At 45.2% G+C, this 15,296-nt stretch overlaps 1 long non-coding RNA gene across 1 annotated transcript in view; it reads left to right on the forward strand.

Annotated features, from left to right (window-relative positions):
- Positions 1–15,296, forward strand: part of LOC136386916 (uncharacterized) — a 478,497-nt gene that overhangs the window by 358,428 nt on the left and 104,773 nt on the right. The window lies entirely within an intron of this gene.

Genomic DNA, 15,296 nt, shown 5'->3' on the forward strand with positions numbered 1-15,296 from the left:
TCTGGTGAACATATGGTTCATCGTTCCTCAGGCATTTCAAGATACTGGGAGAAACGCACCACATTCAGACTCTTCTGCACCAACACACACAGAACAGGGCAGATTCTGGAAGGTTCTGGTAAGGGGCTCCAATTAGTTGGGCTGGTAGCCTCAGTAGACCGTGAGGCCAAAGGCACAACTCCCGGGAGTCTACAAGAAGCAAGGTGGTTAGTGAGCCAGTTGGAAGGGGGCCATGTGTGTGGCTGGGCCAGTGAGTTTCACCCATGGCCTCAGTTCAGCTCTGTGGCTTTTAGGGATCATTATCCATTGCGTTTGTAAGTCCTTGACCAAAATGCAGATTCAGAACCACCCCCAGATATCAGCCATCATCTGTGAACAAGATGAAGACCTGCTGAGCTACTTGGTAGACTTGGAGGTCAGAATGTGCAACTGGTAATGAAGGCAAAAAAAGGGCTGGAGTGCCTAGTGGGAAGGATCTGAGCATGGAAACCAACAGAGGAAAAATGGAATATTCCTGCGAGCATGCAGGGTGACGCCACTTACATATCTTGACAGAAAAAGGAACTGGGCCACCCAAAATACAAATGCAAATTAATTTTATTCAGAGCAACCCCTATTTTTTGAAAGAGGTGATTATTAAGAAGTATCATCTCAGCCTTGCAGGTGAGAGATGTTGCCCAGCATGAGGATTTGGGGAGAGCAATCAGACAGTGGGGGTTGGTTGTGCATGCAGTAAAAACGAGAAACCATACCAGCTCTGTTCTCCCAGGGTTTAGGTCGTCTAGTTCTAGTGTAGTGCACTCGTTCTGGGATTAAGAACATGGCGTCCTCAGCAACAGGCATTACACAACCAGCATTAACTTCTTCAGCTAGTAGTCTGAACACAACCTGCCAGGGTGAAACCAGATTTCTGAGGTGGGTCTGCTCGGGTCATGATCAGGAGTGGTGATGGTGGACATGGAGAGTGGGCTAGCCTGTTTTTTCTGATTCTGTTTTCTGTCTCAGACCATCACAGAGGACATGTGGCCCAATCCTCTGCAGCATTACCTGAGGAACCATGCAGGAGTACATGCTTGTGAGTGGGCAAAAACAGGGTGTTGAAATGTATGTCCTAGCACAAAGAAATCTGTTCAGAAACAAACATGGAAAATGATGTTCCATTAATCTGGAAGGTAAGCCTAGGTCCCAGGGCTTTGTTGTGTTCAAGAAAAGACCCTGAAGGGTCCTAGAGGAAGACAAGCAAGGGGCAGAAAACACCTGAGCTTACAGGGTAGGTGGGCCAGTATCATGGGTCCTAGCCAAGTTTGGGCAGTAGTATTTTCAGAGCATTCATTTAAAAGCTAGGCCATGTGCCATTTTCTTAGTCTCTTGTCTTCTGAGTTTTGCTTCTGCTGGCAAACTCCTAAACATCTGGGCTTCACTCATTGTCAGTGTTTCTAATTCACATTCTGTCAGATATTAAATTGACCTTTCCCCATTCCTCACACATGCCCACCAGGCTGCCAATTGAACCAGGCTCTCTGGAGGGAAATATTGAGAATGAGAGATTTAAAAAAAAAGGTGTCAAAAATGGCAGCTATATGGACATGGACATGATGGGATGGAGTGTGACCCACACAACATCGGTTTCATGGCAGTGCCTGTGAGAGCGAGTGTGTGTATATTTGGGGTGTGTTTGTTGTGTGAGTGTGCACATTATGGAATAGTCCATGTTTGGAGAAGAACAGGACAGAGCATCAAACTGTCCAGCTAGTGTGTGTGTAGGTGGGTGGGTGGAAGGATCTGGGTGGATTCAGCACAAGCCAGTGATGGTAAAAAATTCTGTGTGGCTCTTGTGCACAGGATAACCAAGGATGAAAGGATGGCCTGGTTAAGATCAAGAGTGCTTAATCCACCTGCCTAAATAAAACATAAAAACTGCACAAGTGATTCTATCTCCATGCTGTTTGTAGCTGTGATGTAATGACTGGTTGAGTAGATGACATCAAGGGGGACATTTGAAGCCACTGCTCTTGAAATCCTGCCAGGGTCACAGAAGGGCAGAATTTATGTGTGGGCCTAAGGGTCCTGGGTTGTTAAGGGTTAGTCGTGTTACACGGTATTGTGTGAGAATAGGAGGGAAGTTCAGGCTGACTGCTGATCAGGGCACTTGTACCTGTGCATGTGACAGTCACTGAGTACAGTCCCAGAGAACAGGAGCCTAACAGTAGTTACTGACACTGAGGATTCCATGGTCTTTGTCTTGGAATGATTACCAGAGGCCCCTTTTGCTCCAACATCTGTAACAGGCACCAGGAAAGACTGGGGATAATGCTGGTTGACAGTAATTTTGCAACAGAAAACGTAGGCATCATCATAGAAATGTGAACCTGCAAAGATATAGGCAGAGCCAGTCAACCCCTGTGGTGCAGGTTTGCAAAGTAGTATGCTGTGGTGCAGGTGAACTGCAGTCTTACCCACCAGGGCTGGTGGTAAGGCTGATGTATGTGTAATGCAGGGACACACTACAGTAGCCTGCATGAGTTGCTCATACAGAGTGGAAACACCTCATGATTCAGAAGACTGGTGCTTTTTGCACCGTGATGAGAATGGGACTAATCAGAATATTTAAGGGTAGAGAAGGCTCTTCCTTGACCTCAGAGATGAGTTTGTGAGAGCAAGGTTTCAGTACTCTGAGGTTCCACATTTGATCCCATTCAGGCACATTCAAGATTCACCCAATGCATGCAAAGGGAAGTGGAACAACAAATCGACAATTGTCTCTCTGTCTCTTCCCATTTCTCTCCCTAAATTCAAGGAAATCTAAAACATTTATTGTGTTGTCAGGAAAAATCTCAAGGAAAGATCTAATCATAAGCAAAATACCTTTCAATAATGTTGGGCAGAGTGGTGTGTCATTATCCATATTAGTTTCCACAAAGAGTTTGCTGGTGTAAAAACAATGAAGCTTTCAGGGTAACATTTCTTGTATATGAGTATTATGCTTTAGCATAATACTTTATATGGATAACATTTAGCTATGTTCTGCTTATGGTCGCTGGGCTGCAAAGACAGGGAGAGCAAACCAGCATTGGCACATGGAACCTGGACAACAGTGTGATTCTCTTTCATAGAACTCATATTGAGGGCACAACTTCATTTCCTCCTTCAGGAGTAGCAAATGCCTGTGTTTGTTTCAACTGCTAACTGGAAGCTATTTCCATTCACAACACTCCCTGAGTTGCAAAACAATGTTGCTTCAATGTGTCACCTATGGCAGAGTAAATATTGCTTGCTGCTACTGTCAAAGGCATCATCACCAAGACTTTGCCAGTGCCTTGTCAGATCTTTACGAGGGACATATGTCTCACTGGGATCTATGAGAAAAGCTCTGCAGAACGGGTGAAAAGAAAAGGTCCTGATTTTGTTGGTTACCTGAATATGTTTTTATTGAAAAGCTAAGGGTATTTTATTTACAATGAAAATTCTTCTAAGACAAGAATCTTTTTATTTAGGGCTTTTTCTTTGCATCAGCTCACTGACAACTCAAGGCCAGATTGGAAGAGAACCAAGGAGAAGAAGAGACAGTGAGAAAAAGAAAAATGAAAGACTAAAAAAGGCAGGTGTCATATTGTCATATGAATGTGCAAAGTTTATAGGCAGAACCAATTTTTTTTTCAGGGCAGACTTGCAAGAATATATACAGCAAAGCTGACAAGAGGTGTAACAGAATGAGCACTTTTTAATTTATTTGAAGTGTTTTACTTTTTTTATGAAATGGAGGCTACAGTTCACTACAACTTCAAGCGTTCCCATTACTTCTATCTTGGATCTCAGATATCACACACCATGAAATAGCCTCTATTATACAGGGCATCTGTCACTGTATACTTCATCAGGGTCACTGGTATAATGGAGAAAGTGATACATATATGTAATTTGGTAGTTCAAATGCTGGGTAGCTCATCAAGCTCAAACAGCAGTGGGCAATGCACATTAAACCTCAGGTGTGAGGTCAGAGGGTTGAGCTGTTGGACTACCACAGTGCAGCACATGGGAAGCAGACACTCAAGTGGGTGGGGTGAGAAGTAAAACTGTGGAGATTAACACCCACTGACCTCTTACTGACTCTAGGTGATGTGAGATGATGAAACAGTGTGAGAGGCCTGTGCCCGAGAACTCCTACCCAAAATTTGCTGGGATGGAAACCAATGTGTATGTGCTCTTTCTTTTCAAGCCCATATTTAGCAGCAATTACCCAGATCATTAAACTGTCAGCAGCAGGCAGAGTCTCCACTGGCTATGCCATTTACATGTTTCTATTTCCTGCTCAGGACTGTGTAGGAAGAAGAAGGTACTGGAAATTGTGAGCCTATCCAGCTTTCCCGGTCACCTCCATTGCTTCATGTGTCACTTTAGGTTATGGAGGCCCTAAGGGCCACAGGATGCAGAAGTGTCCTGGTCAGTCAGAGCCTCAAATGGCTGTGAGAAATTTGTATGCAGTGTCAGGTCTGAATGTTGGAGGTTGTACAGCAAGGGGGTACTTACTGATGACATCAAAGGCAGTGCTAAGGGAACTGTTGGTGCTAGAGCTGGAAGACCTCATGCCTGTAATGAACATGGGGGTCAAAGCTGGTGTTGTGGAGAGAGATGTATTGATTATTAAAGAGAGCTTTTGTGGTTAGTGAAGAGAAAGGAAAGGATTAGAAATAGAAAGTGCAACAGCGGGTGGACGGAGAGGTGTAGTGGTAGTAGGGGGTGGGGCTGGAATAGTAGTTGGTGAAGCAGAGGAGTCCAAAGAGAGCCAGGGTAAAGGAAATGGAAAATTTAAAGGAGGGTGTGGAGCTGAGGTAAATGGGTGAAGGAGAAAGTGGTTGTGGAGGAGGATTGGGAAGAAGCTCAGAGTATAAAAGGGGAGATGCATTGTGAAAAAAGAGTGGAGGAGAAGCTAGTGGGCTGAGAGAAGAATGTGCCAGAGCTAAAGGTGGTGAAAAAAAATTGGTGCTGAATGTAGAGTTGCTGCTGGATGTGGAGGACGTTTTCAGGAACTAGAAGTGTCTTCAGGAAAGGAAGTGGTGATGGAAGGACAAGACTTTTGGCTAGAACTGGAGCTGGGAAGGCAGGGAAAGGTGGTTGCTGAAGTGCTGTTGCTGAAGAAGTACCTTATGATTCTACAGGGAGAAGGAGAAAGGAGCAGTCAGTGGTGTAGAGAATGTAGGGGAAAATGTGCACAGAGGAGATTTTAGAGGAACTGATGTGGGGAGGGAGAAGAAAAGGAGACTGATGAGCATTTGGTGGAAGAAGTGTGTAAGGTCCAGCAGGCCCCCTATGTGAAGTTGCACTTGGGTGAGAAAGAGGTACTAGACAGGGAATTGGAGTCTGGGGAACAGATTGTCCTGAAGGGGGTGGTATTCATGCATGTTGTAGAGGTTTTGATAGGTTATGAAGTGTTGGTGGCAGATGAGCACATATTGTGGGACCTGGATATGTGAAGGTAGGAGGAGTCATTGACTGAAGTTGGAATTGGTGGCAGATGTGGAGCTTGAGAAGCTGCAAGTCACAGGCAAAGAGCAGCAATGGGAAGAATATGGGTGGGAGCAGGAAGTGATGGCTGGGGAGGATATTTGAAGAACTGGAGATAGGGAGGGAGGAAGAAGTGGAGGCTGAACAGTACTTGTTGAAGAAGGAACAATGTGAAGTCCTGCAGGCCACAGAAAGGAAGGAGCAGTGGGAACAGGAGGCAGAGGAAGAAATCCTAAAATGTGAAGTGGTGGTAGAGAAGCATGTTGTCCTGGAGCGGGAAGACATTACACAGGTGGTAATAATGGTAGATAAGAAGGCTGAGACAGAGGCTGATGTGAAGCAGCCAGAGGAGAAGCCAGTTGCTCAAAAGCAGGCAGAGCCCAGGACTAGTGGGAATTCAACCTGGTCCTCACTGGAGGCACTCAAAGCTCTTCAGTTAGAGATGGATCCCGTTAATGTGCAAGCCAGCAGGGCTTTCTTTCGGCTGAAGAAAAAAACATGGCAGAGTCAAAAGCCCCAGCTGGAAATCTGAAGCAGCACAATGCAGTCCATTCATGGATTCTGGGTCAAAACTGTATCCTCTATGGTATAAGGGAGAGACCACAGTGTGCCAGGATCAGATCAGGAGAAAAATATCAGTGTGGTTAAAAAAGAAAAAAGAAAAAAAGAAGAAACGTACTCATTGGGGAAACACTCCAGTTAGATACCACTGTCTTGTTCACACAATTGGGACATGCTTGGTCCACAAAAACCCTAAATCCCAACACCAGGTTTACATAAGCAGACTCACACAAAATTTGGCGGTGGTTCACTGCACATGGATATGTGTCGCAGATGTGCTTCCTGGACTAAAGCTACAGGAGAGGCTTTGTGAGGGGCCTGATCTTGCACAAGGAGAAAGGCTGGATTGGGTGATGTGCAAAAATATGCAAATCGTGTCTAATTCTCACACAGTCAGAGTGGGGGAGATCAGCATCTGCCAGGAAACAGAGCCTGCCTGTGTAAGGGCAGACACCTGGGAACAAGGGCCTCCAAGAACTTATTGCATCAGTAGAGAAGGCAGGGGTTGTGCTAAGTGTGTCCAGGGACTGCCAGGTTGTTCTCCAAACCCGCTCCCTATTCTGACCATGTGATCTCCAGCACAGCCTTCATGCTCTTTGTAATGAAACAGTGTGTCCACTACCCAATATTGTCAGCCATGATCACTGAGGAAGATCAAAATATGCTCAGCCATATGGTTAATGTGTAAGTAAGCCTGGGGAAAGAGAGAGGTTGCCGAAATGAGTGATCCCAGAAGATAGAAAACCACAAGATTCATGGAGAGAGAGTTCACCTTTCTCTACTGCTTTTCCCTGCAAGTGGAAAAAGTCAATGACTGCTTCAAGATTATGCTGTTCTTTCTCAGGAACCCTTACTTCTGCAATAACGTGATTTTGAAGGATTATCGCATTACTATCAGCGGTAAAAGATGGTGCCCTGCATGGGTGGTGGAATGTGGTGAGTTGATAAAATGATGAGTCCACTTCTCACCCCTTTCCTTCGGCAGAATATAAGGTCGATCACACAATACGCATGGAGTGGAAAGAGCATTATGCACAAGAATTCTGCTTCCTCAGGCACCACAAAAACGGTCTTAACTTCTTCCACTAATTATCTGACCACAGCTTTCCAGGATCTTGTTGGATTACTGAGGTGGGATTTTAGTGGCAAGGCCAGAGAAGACCTTTGTGTGTTCCGTGGCCGCATGAGATTGCAGTCATACCCCTGGCTCTCCTGACCTTCCCTGTGTCCTTCACCAGATAAGCAGTAAGGACCTGTGGCTCTATCCACTGAGGTACTAACAGATGATGACAGCACTAGAACAGGGATAAGAGAAAAGGAGAGGTGAGGAGACCCCAAATGGGCCCACAACAGTTTGTTTCAGGTAACTTGCATGTTTTTGTCACACTTAATTTGAGGGGAATGCCACAAATGCAACCATGTCTCAAGAATATCAGGCTTACGCAGTGAGTCTGAAAACGGTCATGCAAATCAGGTGTTTCCTAGGGCACCTTAAGAAAGTTGAATGTGTCAGCCTGTTCAAAGTAACTCACAATGAAAGCTCACTCACTGAGTCCTAGGGTCTGTATTTCCAACTAGGACACCAACACGTCCTCAGGGCTGCCCATCTCCCTGTCACTATTGACTGGCATATTTTTCATCCTTGAACCCTGTGCACAAAGGTCCCAGCACCATTTTGATGCAAAGGCTATCCCTGTGTGCCTTCGCTGTCCTCTCTGGAGCATCACAGTTGTGTTTGAAATACTTATGGTTCTCCATAGCCTTCCACAGCCAACCTGAGAGGAGAGTTCAGGAGAAAAAGGTTTTGGAGGCAATTTAAGAGTTCTCAGGTATACCAATGAAACTGGATTCTTTCTAGAAGAGTTGTGAGTTTTTAGTAAAAACAACATAATATTATCTTTCAAGGAATATATAACAGTGAGGGCTTTGTTTTCAGGCCTCCATGTCAAAGGATACCATGAGCATTAGGAATCATCCTCCTTTTCATGCAGTTCAGTAGCAGTACATATAAGACCTTCCTCACATAAAGTGGTGTTCTCAGGCAACTGTTTTCCTTCTATGCAGGCAACAAGTGAAGGTGGTAGAAGTACTAAAGCATTCTAAGAAGGGCAAGTTGAATGTCCCAGAACAAGATAAAAAGAGAAATAAAGCAAATCAACTGTGTGGGTTTGCGTGTTTTTTGTGTATGGATTTGGGGTGAGTCTGTGAAAGTTTTCTTGTTTGCTACCCAGGAATTCCCAGTACATGGGTGTTGAGCCCCTAAATAAAAGACAGGTGTTTATTAAGTCCTGGAATCACAAGAAAATTTGTCCTTCTTGTTAGAGTGTGCAGCCACAGTAACAGCAGAAACCTGGGTAGAAGCATAAAAGTACATTTTATAGTTGGACCAAATGTCCTTCATCCCCTCGGTGGGGAGGAACAACCCCTGATGGCTAGGGTTTAGATTCACATGTTGGAAGACTTGGAAGGCAGGCCCTGTATTGGAGGTAAAGATAGAAGATGAGACTTATTGGAACGTGGTAATGATAACGTCCCACATTGTGTGGATGTCCTTGGAGGAGTCGTAAAAAGCCAGGGAGATGTTATAAAACCAGAGTCCTCCCTGACACTTTCACACAACAAATATACATCCACACTCATTCTCACAGCAAGGGTATGCAGAGCTGCTCCTCTCAGAGCATAAACCTGACTTTGTTTTTTAGAAAGACTTAAGGGTTTTTCCACCAGACCTCTATCCGGTGAATGCCTGAATGGGTAAAAAACACACTGGCATTACAACCATCTAATAAATACACCAATGGGAGCATGCCAGTCTCCACAGATGCTATGTGGCAGCATACCACAAAGAGCAGCAGCTGTTCTGTCCTTGGTGTTCCTAACCTGCCAAGCATCAAATCTAAAGATAGACACAGGCCCTGGTCTATTGGTTTAGGAGTAGAGAGTCGGCTGGTATGTGGCAGTCCAAGGATTGATTCAGGGTCAGGACACACAGGAGACATGTCCATTAGGTTCTGGAGCCCTACCCTCAATTCTCTCAGTCTCACCCTCAGCTCCTCTCTCTCAGCCATTCTGGACAACTTGCAAGGCGTGATTGGAGCAACTTGCCCCTGAGGCCTGACTATGTCTCCATGGCATTGCTGCAGGCACTGAAAGAGCTCAGTTGCTGAGCTGCACAGCATCGGTCATTGATTGGCACAGCATCATCCTTTAGGGGGCTTGCCTGGTGAATCTCAGTCAGGGATCGTTTAGGAGTCTGTTTCTCTGTAATTCTGCCCCTAATAAATGGAGAAAAAAATTGAGACTCAACACATGGATTAGGAATTTCCCTAGAAATTGGACAGGAATCAGAAGGATGCTTCACCAGTGAGTGGCTGTCTGGAGGAACACATCTTTGTGGTCAATGGGAGGATGCCACATCCCTCATGGTACACAGAGTTTTCAGGCTATCTCCTACAAGGTTTCTCTTCTGTCCCAGGTACAATGGCACTGGTCCACAGGATACAGAGCAGGCCACATATGTTGCCCTTAAAATACAGCAGACGCCCTGGCCGGTTGGCTCAGCGGTAGAGCGTCGGCCTAGTGTGCGGAGGACCCGGGTTTGATTCCCGGCCAGGGCACACAGGAGAAGTGCCCATTTGCTTCTCCACCCCTCCGCCGCGCTTTCCTCTCTATCTCTCTCTTCCCCTCCCGCAGCCAAGGCTCCATTGGAGCAAAGATGGCCCGGGCGCTGGGGATGGCTCTGTGGCCTCTGCCGCAGGCGCTAGAGTGGCTCTGGTCGCAACATGGCGACGCCCAGGATGGGCAGAGCATCGCCCCTGGTGGGCGTGCCGGGTGGATCCCGGTCGGGCGCATGCGGGAGTCTGTCTGACTGTCTCTCCCTGTTTCCAGCTTCAGAAAAATGAAAGAAAAATAAAAAAATAAAAATAAAATACAGCAGACATTTTAGCAGCCAAATTGTGTTTAGTTCAGCATAGTAAATACTTGTTCTTTGGGACAAGCAGATTTTGGCCAACCAAACGGAATAAAACAGACAAACAAAAGCACGAAGAAGAAAGGAATTTTAATTTTGGGGAAAACGGGGATAAGTGTGGGGGTGAGGCTCCTTAGTGCAAACCAGTTTAAAGAAAAACAGCATTTGGAAAGTTGATGGTATATAATCCTCTGTGTTGTTTGCGCATGTAATGCTTCTAGGAGGCTCAGTTCATGCATTCTTGTTTGGATCTGAAATTGAAGACTCTCTGTCACCACCTCAGACAGGTCATTCTGTGCCCAGGAGCCATTACCATCTTATCCTGGGTGTCATGTCCCATTAAGGAGAAATTGTGCAGAGAGGCAATGTAACACAGTGGAGTAGGTACAATATTTCCCTCTGTGGAACAGCTCAGTCTATGAGAAACTGAGAAAAAGAAGTGGGTACTCTTCCAGTCGTTCTATCCTTTAACCATTTGACTGGATCAGGATATTCCAACTCTGTTGTCCTCTACATAAAAATTCAAATTTGTATCTTCAGAATTGCTTATGGAACTTCCATAGCCTGTATGTGATTTGTTGTCCTCAGAGAATGCCATTTGTGGTGGTAAAATAAATAAACAAAGAAACAAACATATAACTAAATAAATAAAAGAGGAAGAAGAAGAGAGAATAAATCTTTGTGCATATATAGAAATCTTCTTTAGAGAGTAATCAGTATATTCAAACAAAACTGAACTCTAAAGAGTGTCACAATAACCGTGGGGCAATCCTGACCCACTTAAAGAAACTTGCTGAAGCTCCTTCGTGTTGAAATGTGTCCCTGGTTCCTGATACAGGGTGAAATAGGTAATAATTGACAGAATAGTGGCCAAGGAAGAGCTCTTCTTAAGGAAAGGCTTTGGTGCAGTATGGAAACAAGCCAAAGCTGACTGACCAAATGTACATTCATGAGCCATGACATGGGGCAGGAAATTCACTTGTCAAAACTTAAGATCTACCATATGACCTTGTTTGCGGGATTAATCTTTATGCATTTTGAGGCAACACTTGTGAATGGTCATCTTTGAGTCAGACATGACATGGCATGGGATAGGTTAAGAAAACTGTTTGTTCCGTGTGGCAGAAGACAGCAGAAACTGAGAGTATTAGGGTCCTGATTTTCATTGGCTTCCTTGAGTAAGTGAATTTTAAAATGAATAGGTTGTTAACAAGGTCAAGGGATCTGGCAAGATGAATGAGTAAGAGGCAAGGAGGAAGGTTGTCAGAGACAAAGAATAAAGAGAGAAATAAAAAGAAAACACTTGTAATTCTTCTTCTAGCCATGAATGCATGCGATGGTTGACAACCTTGTGTCCTGTTCAGCAGTCGAGCCCTGCACCCTTGGCATTCAGGGATGCTGCTAGGTATCAGAGCTAGTTTAAAGGGTTACCCAAATACGAGGAATGAGATAGATATTTTCACAGCCTGCCAAGGTGATGTGCAACGGCCAAAAACATACTGCCTTGTGCTCCAAATGTTAGTACTTCTGTCTTGTCTGTGCAGCATTCTAGTGACAGAGCACACAGCTCTGGCTATTTGACTGACATCTACCAAGTGAAAGGTGTTACCTCAAGAGCTGCAATGAAGGTTTAATAAGTAGCGAGGATTAATAAGTACATACATTAAGTGTACGGAAATATTTCCACATTTAGTTAATAATCAATAGAAGACCACAGAGACGAGAATTTAGTACTAGTGGCTGCATTCATTTCTGTTCCCTGAAAGACCACTGTTAGTATTTGGGTCCCATGCATCCTCCCCTGAGTTAGTGTTCTTCTTTTCTGAGTATTAATCAGTAAGCCAGGAGTTTAAGTGCACAGTGCAAACATGAATACTCTCAAATGCATAAGTGGCCAGGATTGCAGCCTTCCCAGTGCTTTCCTCAGATGATCAGACCCCTAGATGGTAGCTATGAAATGGACCTCAGCTGCACAGTTTGTTTTCAAGAGAAAAAATAGGCTTTGCCTTAAGTCAAGCTGAGGAGATTTTTGATATGATTTTAGGGTAGCGATGATGCTCCTAAATTCTGTGTGTATTGGGAGGAGACTGAGGCCCACGCAATCCAGACTCTGTGCATGGTGGTGCCGCCCAAGTCCCTGCAGCTGGAGGCATTACTGGTTGGTTGTGACACCATTCAAGACTTATCTGTAGACGTTAAAAATTTCAAAGTTGAAAATACAGCATGCCCTCATCTCTGAGTGTGTATTGGTGCCATCTACATGTCTTTGAACCCTATGTCTACCTGGAGCTATCTTGGATAATTAGCAATTTAATCTTTTTTCATGAAGAGATCTGAGGCAGGTGGAGCTGAAGGCCAGAGCTGCTACATGCTGAGCAGTTCATCAAGGGGCAGAGTTGAATATGAACACAGCCGTGAGGAAGAAGCGATGTTCATCTTCAGAGAGCCACCATCCCGTAAGCTAGAGGTTATATTATTTCTTCAAGAGGAAATTGGAGGAAGACAGGAAGGGTTGGGGGAGCAAGCTACTTTTGAGCCTAGCACGTGGGCGCCACAGGTTAGACAGTGGCTACATGGGTGTGTTGCCCACAGAATCCCTAGTCAGTAGAGGACCTTGTTTATACTTGACTGTATTCTGTCTGCTGCCACTACTCTCTGGAAATCTGATTCTGCGAATGGTCCGCAGACTAACAGCTCGGACAGGCAACGCTCCAGGGTTCTGCAGACAGGCGGCAAGCTCCCACTTCTGTTTACCTGTGACTCATTGCCCTACCCGGGAGGCAAGAGCTGCAGGTCCCAGTTATCCACCAGCATCTGGGAGACTCGGTGGGCCACAGCCTCTTTTGGGGTTTGTTAGATGGGCACACATATTCTTTCATTTGGTAGTTATTCTTGAGATGCTTCTCCTGTTAAATCGACTGCTAACTGAATTGGTGCTAAGACCTGAGCCACAAGGCCCTCATGCAGACCTGTGTCTGCTGGGTTCTGCACCTCGGGCCATTCACCACAGGAGCGACTCAAAGGGAATGTGGACCGGCCTGAGCTAGCAAAGGAGATGGCCACCCAGGGAGACTCATAGAGGGACTGAGTTCATGTCCTGGAAAGGGCAGTTGTGGTAGGAAGGAATGTGTCTGAGTGGGTGAAAGGCAGCAAGAGCACCCCAGGCAGCACAGAAGGAAAAGTGTGGTCATTTCTATTGGAGGTTGCACAACGTGTCAACATTTTGTCCTCTAATTCTGCTTCTTGGTATTGTGCAGACAGGCTTCCTCATGGATATAAAGAAGACAGTGCCTCAGCATCTGGCTCTCAGGATTGCAGAGTATTAGCAGCAGCTTGCATGGTTAAAGAGAGAGAATTCATCTGATGCTTTTCTATCTCATGGCTGTACATAGGGGAGCAGACTGTTGCTAAGCAGAGCAGAAAGAATGCAATAAAATAATGACTGTAAAGGTAGAGCAAAGACTGGAATATTGCAGAACGATATGTGTCTGTTTCAGATAAATCCATCCAAGAAGACAAAATAAATACACAGGGAGGTCCCAGTGAATCAATCTTGGTGACAGTAATGCAGAATTCTGTTTCTTTGTATTGTTCTATAGCCTCTTCCTATGTTTTTCTGTAGATTGAAACCAGTGGAAGAAAAGGGTGTCAGGTGACAAGGATGTTTGCGGATTGCCCAGAGAGGATGGAACAAGAGATCTGACTCAGGGCCTCTCTGGTGCACATCTTTTCTAAGTGGGTTCTCCACAGACACTTGTTATCTAGTGTGTGAGGCCAGTTGGGCAGTGACCTAAAAAACTTCAACAGTATGTCTGTCCCCCAGGCACTTGACCCTGACACCCTACCTATCAACATCGGTGTCACAGCCTCGTGTTTTTCAGGAGCCTGTTTGTAGAACAAAATGGGTGTTCCTGGATTTTTGGGAAATTGACTAAAAAGTAGAGGCCACCACAACACAAGCAGACATTAAAGACCTGCAGATTTTGGGGTTTCTGTGTGCAGTGCAAGGCATATCCTAGAGTGTGAGTGTTGGTACTAGCCCCCAATTTCATCTAATCATGTCTGCCATCAGCTGTGAGATGAAAGGAAATTGACTTCACATCTCTGAGCCTCAGATCCTTTGTAGGCTTTTAGGTTCATGACAGCATTTTTTCATGAAGAAGTTACCGGGAAGATTTCAAGCTTAGGAAACATATATATCCTTCATGGAACCAGCACACTATTCACTACCACAACCACAGAAATGGAGATCATGTTGGTGATGCTCGCTGCATCCTTATCCAGAATGACTATCGCGGGGTGGGGACCACAAAGTTGGAAGTGGGAGGGAGCACTCTTTGTTTCTAGTCTGCACTCAGAGCAGCCCTGCATGGGTCCTGAGAATCCCAGGTCTCCTCTGGATCAGATTGTTTTCACCTTTTCAGAAACTGCAGAAAATACAGACTACTGTTTCCTGTCTCTAGCTATCTGTACTCTGTGGAGAGTGTGTTCCAGCCCGCAACTTCCCTATATCCCTAAAGGCTCTAGTATTGGAGAAAGGGCTGGTCATCTGACAGCTTGCTGGTGTTGCTACATGTCATTGGCATTCCATTAACACTGGAGTATTTCCATGAAACACCCAATACTTTTCCCTACTGGCATCATTCCCTCCAACTCCTAAGGTTTGCTTAACTTCAAGGTTCCACTGCCCGGAATCACTGTCTCTGTGCAAACAGAAACAAGATGCTATGTTTCAAGGGATGAGGATGGATACCCAGCATTTTAGGGAGGTGACTTCCAAAAGTTATAACATAGTCAACCCTGTCAAAGGAAAAATTGCTCAAACACTCCTTTTAGGACACTGTTTCAGTGTATACCAAGTGCTCAGCACTGTGTTAACACACAGGAAAGGCACATGGTCTGCACTACACAGCTGACATGATCTCTGCTCTTAGAGGTCCCTGCTCAGTCATCTCTTAAAACATTCATGCAGCCACTCACCACGGACTTGCCACACTCCAGTCAGAGGCAGTCCTAGCCACTGCTTAAATCTGTGGAGGGTCAGGCTTCCAACCACCACATGGCCTGCTACTGCTGCACAATTCAGGCAATGTGCTTTATTGTTGGTTGCCTCACGTGAGGCATTCCGTGCTTTGGTTGTCAGGAATAATCCAGAAATGGACTTGAGAAGAATATCAGTTCTATGTGTTGAATCAAAAATAGAAGAACTTTTCTGGACAAAATGAGAGCCTCTGACTGAAATAAAGCAAGTAAAAGAAAACAG

The sequence above is a fragment of the Saccopteryx leptura genome, unplaced genomic scaffold (assembly GCF_036850995.1).
Source record: "Saccopteryx leptura isolate mSacLep1 unplaced genomic scaffold, mSacLep1_pri_phased_curated manual_scaffold_21, whole genome shotgun sequence".
In the NCBI taxonomy this organism is placed as follows: domain Eukaryota; kingdom Metazoa; phylum Chordata; class Mammalia; order Chiroptera; family Emballonuridae; genus Saccopteryx; species Saccopteryx leptura.